The sequence below is a fragment of the Mixophyes fleayi genome, chromosome 4, assembly GCF_038048845.1.
Source record: "Mixophyes fleayi isolate aMixFle1 chromosome 4, aMixFle1.hap1, whole genome shotgun sequence".
In the NCBI taxonomy this organism is placed as follows: domain Eukaryota; kingdom Metazoa; phylum Chordata; class Amphibia; order Anura; family Limnodynastidae; genus Mixophyes; species Mixophyes fleayi.
In genome coordinates, this window is record NC_134405.1 from 12,892,591 (window position 1) to 12,906,250 (window position 13,660).

Below are 13,660 nucleotides of genomic sequence, written 5' to 3' on the forward strand. Positions count from 1 at the left end.
ACTATGACTTGAAACAATTTATTCACTAGATTCAAATCAAATCTTCTATTTGTGTCCTCGCTTCCGTTTAACGGCGGCCATTTTGTTGTAGTCTCCTATACACTGTAATGGTTTAACAGCATGAAATTTGCTATGTTCTGACGCTGCGGAGGGGGCGTGGTCACTGTCTCCAGCTTCCCCTATATGTGGTTTAGAACGTGGCACATTCACAGGTATTGTATTATATCCATATTATATTATATTATTATTATATAGAGGAGAGGGGTCTGTACAGTGATATATGAGGAGGAATAAGACATCTCCCAGCACACACTGTGTATTATATCCATATTATATTATATTATTATTATATAGAGAAGAGGGGTCTGTACAGTGATATATGAGGAGGAATAAGACAGCACCCAGCACACACTGTGTATTATATCCATATTATATTATATTATTATTATATAGAGGAGAGGGGTCTGTACAGTGATATATGAGGAGGAATAAGAAGCTCCCAGCACACACTGTGTATTATATCCATATTATATTATATTATTATTATATAGAGAAGAGGGGTCTGTACAGTGATATATGAGGAGGAATAAGACATCTCCCAGCACACACTGTGTATTATATACATATTATATTATGTTATTATTATATAGAGGAGAGGGGTCTGTACAGTGATATATGAGGAGGAATAAGACAGCTCCCAGCACACACTGTGTATTATATCCATATTATATTATATTATTATTATATAGAGGAGAGGGGTCTGTACAGTGATATATGAGGAGGAATAAGACAGCTCCCAGCACACACTGTGTATTATATCCATATTATATTATATTATTATTATATAGAGGAGAGGGGTCTGTACAGTGATATATGAGGAGGAATAAGACAGCTCGCAGCACACACTGTATATTATATCCATATTATATTATGTTATTATCATATAGAGGAGAGGGGTCTGTACAGTGATATATGAAGAGGAATAAGACAGCTCGCAGCACACACTGTATATTATATCCATATTATATTATGTTATTATTATATAGAGGAGAGGGGTCTGTACAGTGATATATGAGGAGGAATAAGACAGCTCCCAGCACACACTGTATATTATATCCATATTATATTATGTTATTATATAGAGGAGAGGGGTCTGTACAGTGATATATGAGGAGGAATAAGACAGCTCCCAGCACACACTGTATTATATCCATATTATGTTATGTTATTATTATATAGAGGGGAGGGGTCTGCATAGTGATATATGAAGAGGAATAAGACAGCTCTCAGCACACACTGTGTATTATATCCATATTATATTATGTTATTATTATATAGAGGAGAGGGGTCTGTACAGTGATATATGAGGAGGAATAAGACAGATCCCAGCACACACTGTGTATTATATCCATATTATATTATGTTATTATATAGAGAGGGGTCTGTACATTGATATATGAGGAGGAATAAGACAGCTCCCAGCACACACTGTGTATTATATACATATTATATTATGTTATTAGTATATAGAGGAGAGGGGTCTGCATAGTGATATATGAAGAGGAATAAGACAGCTCTCAGCACACACTGTGTATTATATCCATATTATATTATGTTATTATTATATAGAGGAGAGGGGTCTGTACAGTGATATATGAGGAGGAAGCAGACAGCTCTCAGCACACACTGTGTATTATATCCATATTATATTATGTTATTATTATATAGAGGGGAGGGTTCTGCATAGTGATATATGAAGAGGAATAAGACAGCTCTCAGCACACACTGTGTATTATATCCATATTATGTTGTTATTATTATATAGAGGGGAGGGGTCTGTACAGTGATTAATGAGGAGGAATAAGACAGCTCCCAGCACACACTGTGTATTATATCCATATTATATTATGTTATTATATAGAGGAGAGGGGTCTGTACAGTGATATATGAGGAGGAATAAGACAGCTCCCAGCACACACTGTGTATTATATACATATTATATTATGTTATTATTATATAGAGGAGAGGGGTCTGTACAGTGATATATGAAGAGGAATAAGACAGCTCCCAGCACACACTGTGTATTATATCCATATTATATTATATTATTATTATATAGAGGAGAGGGGTCTGTACAGTGATATATGAGGAGGAATAAGACAGCTCCCAGCACACACTGTGTATTATATCCATATTATATTATATTATTATTATATAGAGGAGAGGGGTCTGTACAGTGATATATGAGGAGGAATAAGACAGCTCGCAGCACACACTGTATATTATATCCATATTATATTATGTTATTATCATATAGAGGAGAGGGGTCTGTACAGTGATATATGAAGAGGAATAAGACAGCTCGCAGCACACACTGTATATTATATCCATATTATATTATGTTATTATTATATAGAGGAGAGGGGTCTGTACAGTGATATATGAGGAGGAATAAGACAGCTCCCAGCACACACTGTATATTATATCCATATTATATTATGTTATTATATAGAGGAGAGGGGTCTGTACAGTGATATATGAGGAGGAATAAGACAGCTCCCAGCACACACTGTATTATATCCATATTATGTTATGTTATTATTATATAGAGGGGAGGGGTCTGCATAGTGATATATGAAGAGGAATAAGACAGCTCTCAGCACACACTGTGTATTATATCCATATTATATTATGTTATTATTATATAGAGGAGAGGGGTCTGTACAGTGATATATGAGGAGGAATAAGACAGATCCCAGCACACACTGTGTATTATATCCATATTATATTATGTCATACTTACCTACTTTCTTCAGCTCCCTTCCGGGAGCCAGCCAGTGGAGGGGGGCGTGAAGGGGCGGGGTGGCCGAAAACGCGTCATTTCGGCCCCGCCCCCTGTGACGTCATGACGCAAATTGCGTCATTTGACAGCGGGGGCGGGGCCAAACGCCGCGATTCACCGGGAATCGCGGCGTTTGGGATCTAATTCTGCCCACTTCACTAGGAAGTGGGGCACTTCCTAGTGAAGTGGGCAGAATTCGGGAGATTGTCACACTCGCCCGGGAGTCCGGGAGACTCTCACAAAATGCGGGAGTCTCCCGGACATTCCGGGAGAGTTGGCAAGTATGTATTATGTTATTATATAGAGAGGGGTCTGTACATTGATATATGAGGAGGAATAAGACAGCTCCCAGCACACACTGTGTATTATATACATATTATATTATGTTATTAGTATATAGAGGAGAGGGGTCTGCATAGTGATATATGAAGAGGAATAAGACAGCTCTCAGCACACACTGTGTATTATATCCATATTATATTATGTTATTATTATATAGAGGAGAGGGGTCTGTACAGTGATATATGAGGAGGAAGCAGACAGCTCTCAGCACACACTGTGTATTATATCCATATTATATTATGTTATTATTATATAGAGGGGAGGGTTCTGCATAGTGATATATGAAGAGGAATAAGACAGCTCTCAGCACACACTGTGTATTATATCCATATTATGTTGTTATTATTATATAGAGGGGAGGGGTCTGTACAGTGATTAATGAGGAGGAATAAGACAGCTCCCAGCACACACTGTGTATTATATCCATATTATATTATGTTATTATATAGAGGAGAGGGGTCTGTACAGTGATATATGAGGAGGAATAAGACAGCTCCCAGCACACACTGTATTATATCCATATTATGTTATGTTATTATTATATAGAGGGGAGGGGTCTGCATAGTGATATATGAAGAGGAATAAGACAGCTCTCAGCACACACTGTGTATTATATCCATATTATATTATGTTATTATTATATAGAGGAGAGGGGTCTGTACAGTGATATATGAGGAGGAATAAGACAGATCCCAGCACACACTGTGTATTATATCCATATTATATTATGTTATTATATAGAGAGGGGTCTGTACATTGATATATGAGGAGGAATAAGACAGCTCCCAGCACACACTGTGTATTATATACATATTATATTATGTTATTAGTATATAGAGGAGAGGGGTCTGCATAGTGATATATGAAGAGGAATAAGACAGCTCTCAGCACACACTGTGTATTATATCCATATTATATTATGTTATTATTATATAGAGGAGAGGGGTCTGTACAGTGATATATGAGGAGGAAGCAGACAGCTCTCAGCACACACTGTGTATTATATCCATATTATATTATGTTATTATTATATAGAGGGGAGGGTTCTGCATAGTGATATATGAAGAGGAATAAGACAGCTCTCAGCACACACTGTGTATTATATCCATATTATGTTGTTATTATTATATAGAGGGGAGGGGTCTGTACAGTGATTAATGAGGAGGAATAAGACAGCTCCCAGCACACACTGTGTATTATATCCATATTATATTATGTTATTATATAGAGGAGAGGGGTCTGTACAGTGATATATGAGGAGGAATAAGACAGCTCCCAGCACACACTGTGTATTATATACATATTATATTATGTTATTATTATATAGAGGAGAGGGGTCTGTACAGTGATATATGAAGAGGAATAAGACAGCTCCCAGCACACACTGTGTATTATATCCATATTATATTATATTATTATTATATAGAGGAGAGGGGTCTGTACAGTGATATATGAGGAGGAATAAGACAGCTCCCAGCACACACTGTGTATTATATCCATATTATATTATATTATTATTATATAGAGGAGAGGGGTCTGTACAGTGATATATGAGGAGGAATAAGACAGCTCGCAGCACACACTGTATATTATATCCATATTATATTATGTTATTATCATATAGAGGAGAGGGGTCTGTACAGTGATATATGAAGAGGAATAAGACAGCTCGCAGCACACACTGTATATTATATCCATATTATATTATGTTATTATTATATAGAGGAGAGGGGTCTGTACAGTGATATATGAGGAGGAATAAGACAGCTCCCAGCACACACTGTATATTATATCCATATTATATTATGTTATTATATAGAGGAGAGGGGTCTGTACAGTGATATATGAGGAGGAATAAGACAGCTCCCAGCACACACTGTATTATATCCATATTATGTTATGTTATTATTATATAGAGGGGAGGGGTCTGCATAGTGATATATGAAGAGGAATAAGACAGCTCTCAGCACACACTGTGTATTATATCCATATTATATTATGTTATTATTATATAGAGGAGAGGGGTCTGTACAGTGATATATGAGGAGGAATAAGACAGATCCCAGCACACACTGTGTATTATATCCATATTATATTATGTTATTATATAGAGAGGGGTCTGTACATTGATATATGAGGAGGAATAAGACAGCTCCCAGCACACACTGTGTATTATATACATATTATATTATGTTATTAGTATATAGAGGAGAGGGGTCTGCATAGTGATATATGAAGAGGAATAAGACAGCTCTCAGCACACACTGTGTATTATATCCATATTATATTATGTTATTATTATATAGAGGAGAGGGGTCTGTACAGTGATATATGAGGAGGAAGCAGACAGCTCTCAGCACACACTGTGTATTATATCCATATTATATTATGTTATTATTATATAGAGGGGAGGGTTCTGCATAGTGATATATGAAGAGGAATAAGACAGCTCTCAGCACACACTGTGTATTATATCCATATTATGTTGTTATTATTATATAGAGGGGAGGGGTCTGTACAGTGATTAATGAGGAGGAATAAGACAGCTCCCAGCACACACTGTGTATTATATCCATATTATATTATGTTATTATATAGAGGAGAGGGGTCTGTACAGTGATATATGAGGAGGAATAAGACAGCTCCCAGCACACACTGTGTATTATATACATATTATATTATGTTATTATTATATAGAGGAGAGGGGTCTGTACAGTGATATATGAAGAGGAATAAGACAGCTCCCAGCACACACTGTGTATTATATCCATATTATTTTATTATTATTATATAGAGGGGAGGGGTCTGTACAGTGATATATGAAGAGGAATAAGACAGCTCCCAGCACACACTGTGTATTATATCCTTATTATATTATGTTATTATTATATAGAGGAGAGGGGTCTGTACAGTGATATGAGGAGGAATAAGACAGATCCCAGCACACACTGTGTATTATATCAATATTATATTATGTTATTATTATATAGAGGAGAGGGGTCTGTACAGTGATTTATGAGGAGGAATAAGACAGATCCCAGCACACACTGTGTATTATATCAATATTATATTATGTTATTATTATATAGAGGAGAGGGGTCTGTACAGTGATATATGAGGAGGAATAAGACAGATCCCAGCACACACTGTGTATTATATCCATAATATATTATGTTATTATTATATAGAGGAGGGGTCTGTACAGTGATATATGAAGAGGAATAAGACAGCTCCCAGCACACACTGTATTATATCCATATTATATTATATTATTATTATATAGAGGAGAGGGGTCTGTACAGTGATATATGAGGAGGAATAAGACAGATCCCAGCACACACTGTGTATTATATCCATATTATATTATGTTATTATATAGAGAGGGGTCTGTACATTGATATATGAGGAGGAATAAGACAGCTCCCAGCACACACTGTGTATTATATACATATTATATTATGTTATTATTATATAGAGGAGAGGGGTCTGCATAGTGATATATGAAGAGGAATAAGACAGCTCTCAGCACACAGTGTGTATTATATCCATATTATATTATGTTATTATTATTTAGAGGGGAGGGGTCTGCATAGTGATATATGAAGAGGAATAAGACAGCTCTCAGCACACACTGTGTATTATATCCATATTATGTTGTTATTATATAGAGGGGAGGGGTCTGTACAGTGATTAATGAGGAGGAATAAGACAGCTCCCAGCACACACTGTGTATTATATCCATATTATATTATGTTATTATATAGAGGAGAGGGGTCTGTACAGTGATATATGAGGAGGAATAAGACAGCTCCCAGCACACACTGTGTATTATATACATATTATATTATGTTATTATTATATAGAGGAGAGGGGTCTGTACAGTGATATGAGGAGGAATAAGACAGATCCCAGCACACACTGTGTATTATATCAATATTATATTATGTTATTATTATATAGAGGCGAGGGGTCTGTACAGTGATTTATGAGGAGGAATAAGACAGATCCCAGCACACACTGTGTATTATATCAATATTATATTATGTTATTATTATATAGAGGAGAGGGGTCTGTACAGTGATATATGAGGAGGAATAAGACAGATCCCAGCACACACTGTGTATTATATCAATATTATATTATGTTATTATTATATAGAGGAGAGGGGTCTGTACAGTGATTTATGAGGAGGAATAAGACAGATCCCAGCACACACTGTGTATTATATCAATATTATATTATGTTATTATTATATAGTGGAGAGGGGTCTATACAGTGATATATTAGGAGGAATAAGACAGCTCCCAGCACACTGTATTATATCCATATTATATTATGTTATTATTCTATAGAGGAGAGGGGTCTGTACAATGATATATGAGGAGGAATAAGACAGCTCCCAGCACACACTGTGTATTATATCATGTTATTATTATATAGAGGAGAGGGGTCTGTACAGTGATATGTGAGGCTTGCTATATTCTTTCATACTGTTCAGCTACACAGATATGCTCTCTGTGCTGTGTTTAGTAGATACATATAGATATATTTTTATATATATATATATATATATATATATATATATGTGTGTGTGTATGAAAGCAGACGGCACTTATAAAATGCAAACAGATTCAAGGAGATTTATTCCATATATGATAGAGATGTTTAGAGATTAACATGGTCTCTTTTTTAAAAGATATACTGCCGCTGGTCCTTTTGCTATGAGACACTAACTACAGTAGACCCTGCCCACAGTAGACCCCGCCCCCTGTGATGTTGCGCTGTCTTGAGCCTTGTAACCCGGGTAGTCGGAGGAATAGTAAGTGCAGTGTGCGAGCTGAGAATGGTTAACAGGCAGCCACAAGCAGACCCTGTTCAGACATGATGCATTATGGTAAATGTAGTTCAGTTGAAGCTAGCATGCCAGAGGTGGTAAGAGGTAGTCTGGGGAAGGAACAAGTCATGCTGGGACTTATAGTTCCGCCACAGCTGGAGAGGCACTGCTTTATACTCCTGAATCTGCTCTTCTGTGTGGATTAAATACAAAGCGAGTTTCATTTACAGTCATTTCCTGTCATTTTTCTCTGACTGAAGAGAAGCGGACCACACTTTCTCCCCCTCCCCCCCCCCCCCCCCCGGTAATACTCCTGCTCCACCACATACCCTGTTGTGAGTCAGGGAAAACCTACAATTGCACTGGATGGATATGGTTTGGCTATCTGTCAGGTCATGCATTCGGACGCCCCTGCATTGTTTGTGATTAAGCCTACGTGAGGTGGTCCAACTGGATCCTGGCCACGTTTTAGAAGGTTTCAGGTTTCAGTCGGAACTTCCGTTGGTGTACGCTGGGCAGAACTTTGAACCCAGGGACCCTGTTCTGAGCCATCCATTGGATCGATTTGGGCAAAAATTTCACAGACTGTATGATTGCATTCCGGAAGACATACTAGGGGGTTGAGGTCCCGTTGGTGTATTCTGACCAGATTTTTGACCCGGGGAGCCTGTTCTGGGACTTTCACTGGATGGATTTGGATTACATTTAATGTAAAAACATAAACGACACTGGGCAGTCACCTAATGGGTGTGTTGGAAGAGCTGCTAAGTTGCTAATCATTTTCAAAATGTTGACCGTTACATCCAACTCATTGATAACTTACTAATTTGAAGATTTAAACATGGGCAACGCCAGTTATTTCAGCTAGTATTTTAATAAAATGGCAAGAGGAAGTCTTAAGAGCCAACAATGGGCCAATGCAAAATTCGTTGGGGCCCCTGATGGTACAGACCTACTGTTGTTTACTCCATTGGAAAGTTTGTTTGGGAGCCATCCTTGTCTTGGACTGTATCCCTTGAATTGGAACAGTGGAGCTGCAGGGAGAAATCTTTAGATAAGCTCTTGTGTTTTTAATTTGATATACGTGTAGTACTTATTCTATCATTTTGTTTATTACATTGATACTATATGCTGGGATTATTTGCATGGTTAGAATATATTATCTGAATAATAAAGCCAGCATAATAAATAATATATAATATAATATTGTAAGTTTATACCCCAACAGGTAACGATTGCAGTGGCTGCACTATATTTTTAAAATAAAAATTGTAAAGACTTTATTTTTGCAGAGCTCAATGGTAAGCATCATTCAAAGACATAATGATTAACAATAAGCACATTAACACTCAAGTTAAGTAGTAGAGTATTTTGCAAATCCAGTGAATTTCTCGGGAGAGTTAAAAGTTGCTGATGTATGAACCTGAGATTTCATGTAAAGTTGTGTTTCTGTCAAAATCACTATTTCCAAAATCGATAGATATCAAAGTCCCGACTGTTTGCCACTCTGGCTATACAATTCTCAAATGTATGAAGCTGCGATTAAGAAAACTCTCCTGAGTTTGCTTTAAAAATCGCTGCATACACCACGCTGCATCCTAGCAGCGTGTTTACTATAGATGCTCACTGACCCCGTGTTTTGGTTTTGGATCTGGATTACCGTCGTGTTTTGGTTTTGGTTTTGCCAAATCGCCCATGCGTGTTTTGGTTTTGGTGTTGCTTGGTTTTGTTTTGCAATTTTGTTTAAAAATCAATGTTTTTGGGCATAAAATAACCTAATTTAGTGCTCCACCTGTTTCTTGGATAAGTAAGGTCATTTTAAAGCTAATAAATTAGGAAGAAAACAGTTTAATCCCTGGTAGGCCGTCCTTAATTCTGCACACAAACCTGATAGTCGTCCTCTCCATCTATGCCTATTGGCAATACAGCCATCGTCTTTGGGTGTATATTACACCCTACACTTATAGTTAAATATGTAAAGAAATGGACAAAGGCAGTTTGGTTTCTGTCTCTCTAGGTCCCCCTCCACTTGTAGTAAATACAAAAAAATTCAGCCGTTATAGACTGTACAATATAAATTGAAATGGACAAAGGCAGTTTGGTTTCTGTCTCTATAGCCCCCTCCCCTCCACTTGTAGTTGAATAGAAAAAAACCAGCCTGCATAGACTGTAGAATTAGAATATAAAAATAAATGGACCACGGTAGTTTGGTATCTGTCTGCATCAGACCCCCTCTCCACTAGGAGTAAAATAGAAAACTATTCAGCCGTTATAGAGTCTAGAATATAAATAGAAATTGAGAAAGGTAATTTGGTATCTGTCTGCATCATAATCATCAACATCATCATTAGTGCCCTCGTCGCCTACACAAATCTCCCCCCTCATCCTCTTCTAATTCCAAAGTGGCATCCTCAATTGGTGTATCACCGGCTACACTCGGGCTGTTCAGGCACACATCAGCAGAACTGCTGAAAGGACCCTTTTTTATGGGTACACTGTCACTAACAGAATGCTCACGATTAGACATACCACTGGTGGATGGACTCTCCCAAGGGATTGTTGTCATTTCTGATTCAGAGCATACATTATCCTCTAATGCCTTACTGATTTCTTGCAGCTCGGCTTTGACGCATAACAGTAGTTGTGCACCACTTTTAGACTCCAAATTACTTGGTCTTGCTTGCTTACGAGTGACCGTACAAGAAGATGGTTTGGTAACATTTTTGGATCTGCCACTAATAGAGAAAGGCGAAGGCCTCATTCTTTATTTGCCACTGTGTGTGTAGAATGGCATGTTGGGAATTTTTTTTTCATCAGCAGTTAACTTTTCTTCAGTTATACTTCTTTTTCGCTTCACCACAGTAAATTTTTTTGGGGTGTGTGTTTTTTTCCCTGATTTAAAAAGAATATGTACTTTTACATCGCCTTTCCCAGATGACGAACCGGGAACACTACCATCAGGACTGGTAACAGAACCTGGTTGCTGATTCTGCTCATATGTGGACTGCTTTGAATCCATTTTAATGAGCCCAAAGCACTTGTAGTGCAATTTTTTTTTAGAAATAATGCTGACAAATATCACTTTTGACAACCAGAAAAATTATTGTTTCACACTGGGGAATATTGGACACCCCAAAACACTTGTAGTGCAAAATATTGTCTTGTATAGATACTGCTGACAAATATGACTTTTGACCGCCAGAAAAATTACTGTAAAACACTGGGGAATATGGGACACCTCAAAAGCACTTGGAGTGCCAAAAATTGAAAAACCTCCTCCATCCTCCTCTCTTACTGCTCTAACAATTGCTAACACAATTGGTATTAATATTAGAATTGTATAGAATAGAATAGAAAAAGTTATGTGTACAATTATTGCTCTGACCCTGCGCTAATATAGCCTGTGACCTAACCCTACTCTCTCACTCTGTCAAATGGCAATGGATTGCTGTGGAGGCTGGTATTTATGCTTTTCAAATCTCGCGAAACCAAGCTCAGAAATACGAATACGTCACAATGATGTTTTGCCTCAATTTCGATTCCGAATGGACGGTACTTGAATAGGCGAAATTCGGATGGATTCGGATCTCGGGGAACCGAGCCCGCCCATCTCTAGTGTTTACTAAACACATCACTGTAACACTGTTCTGCCTATAGAGCCGGAGGTCTGTCAGCTGTCAAAAGTGTAAAAATAGAAAGAAATATTTTTAAAAAAAAAAAAAAAAAAAAGAAGCCTGGGGCCCCCTGCCTGGCCACTTTTAACCCTAGTGCTGCCAGCCTACTGCTGGTTATGCAAAAATCGGGGAAACAATGTGCCCTCCCCCCCTTGATTTTAAGATAACCAGCACTAGATTGAAGATTTTTCCAAGCATGGACTTTGGGATACAGATTTTTTTAGGACATGGTTTTCAAGCATTTTTGGATTAAAAGCTGCTGACGAAAGAAGAAGAAATCTGATTGGTAAGTATTTTGGGGTTTTGATATTTTTAATAAATTTATGTGGTATTAATGAGGGTGTCTATTGTTTTTATTGGGGTTTTGTTATTTTTATTAAAATTTGGTGGTTGGAAACAGGGTGTGGAGCTACAGGACCCAGCCAGCCCTGGATGTCAGGGCATGTTGGCACATGTGGTTCTCCAAGTGCCAGCATGCCCTGGCTGCCATGGGTATGCTGGTGCTTGTAGTTATACAAGCATCAGCATGCCCACATTGTTTATGGCAGCCTGGCTGGCTGGGACTTGTAGTTCCACAAAACAAAATGACGTCTGTTTGTTCTTTTTAACTATATAATCGCCGTTTATTACCCTACACTCACCGCCCAGGGCTGGTTATTCCTATAAGGGGGCCCACTCGTTTTTTTTAGACGGACCCCATTTCCTAGGGAATCCAGCCCAGCGCTGAACAGTCTGGGATTGGTTTGTCATTATGGCAGGGGGGACCTCTGCTGCGTGTTGCCCTGCTATAGTGCCAACCACCCCGGCTGGTTTGTCTAGTGCTTGTTATGTGAAAATCGGTGGGACCCCACACAAATACTAACAAGTCAGACCTTAACCACTATAAACTTACAGGACATGCAATGATTTGCCTGAGTCCTTACTCCCATGAAAGAATAGTGTGTAGGCAAGTGTAAACGGGAAAAAACAGAAACCATCAACAAAGGATCCTAAGTTCATGATGTGTGAGAACCTGAGTCAGCGAAAGAGTGTGAATATTTTGGGGAGCCTTCAAAATCTACCAGTCAGTCTGGTACATTGGAGATTCTTGCAGGCCGACGGTCCACCGTGGTCCAGACATGAGAAAGGATCCGAGTCTTTGCGAGGTTTTGAGGCATTATTATGTGTTGGGGATAAGGCAGCCTCCGGAAGAATATTGAGCTTGGAGAGAATGTCTTGTCCTTGGTGTAATTATTTGGCATAAAGAACAGAGTTCCCTGCGAACATGTCGACGGATCTAGTTGCACTGAGCAGTTTTTCTTCTCTTTGGTAATAATAAAGGTGGGCTATGATGTCTCGCAGCCGTTGGTCAGCGGCTGGTTTAGCTATAAGGGCTCAATCTGTCGGCGAGGTCTGGGAGTAGATGTTTGAAGAGGCCACAGAGGAAGTCAGGCAGAGAAGAATGTGAAACAGACTCTGGTACATGACGAATCCTCAAATTATTTGATCATGATCTATTTTCTTTTTCTTGTGTCTCTTCCACAGCATCCATCTCGGTGCAAAGCATTGCTAGCTCTAGTTCAAAGGTCGCCTGAGCATGACAAGTATCATTAGTTTTGGATTCAAGAGTGTTAGTCCTAGAACTGAGAGCTGCTGTCTGATTTGAATTTGACAATAGCTTTCCTACGTTCTTGTTGGAAAGTAACTTAATGTCGTGCTAGATTAGTGGTAGCCGCCTGGACTGTAGGATCAATGTTCATGTCCAGGGAAGAGAGACGACTTGAAGAACAAGGTTGATCAACTGGTGGTGAAGAAGTCACCGTCTTCTCAGAAGCTGCTGTAAATATTGGGGCTTTGCCTTTTAGCTTTAGTGGTCATATTGGCTGCGGTTTCTTTATAAGATCTAGTATCCGTGAAGGTCCTTCTTTGCTTTCCTTCGTCTTTTTTTCTGTCCCTTCCGAACCTCCTATTAAAAGGAAAAATGTAAAT

The 13,660-nt window shown here is 38.3% G+C and overlaps 1 protein-coding gene across 1 annotated transcript in view; it reads left to right on the forward strand.

The window, feature by feature from the left end:
* Positions 1-150: 150 nt before the first annotated feature.
* The window catches only part of LOC142151056 (uncharacterized), a 60,385-nt gene continuing 46,875 nt past the window's right edge, over positions 151-13,660 (forward strand). The window contains exon 1 of the mRNA XM_075206348.1: positions 151-212. The gene's annotated coding sequence lies outside the window, so the exon portion shown is untranslated. The remainder of the gene's footprint in view (positions 213-13,660) is intronic.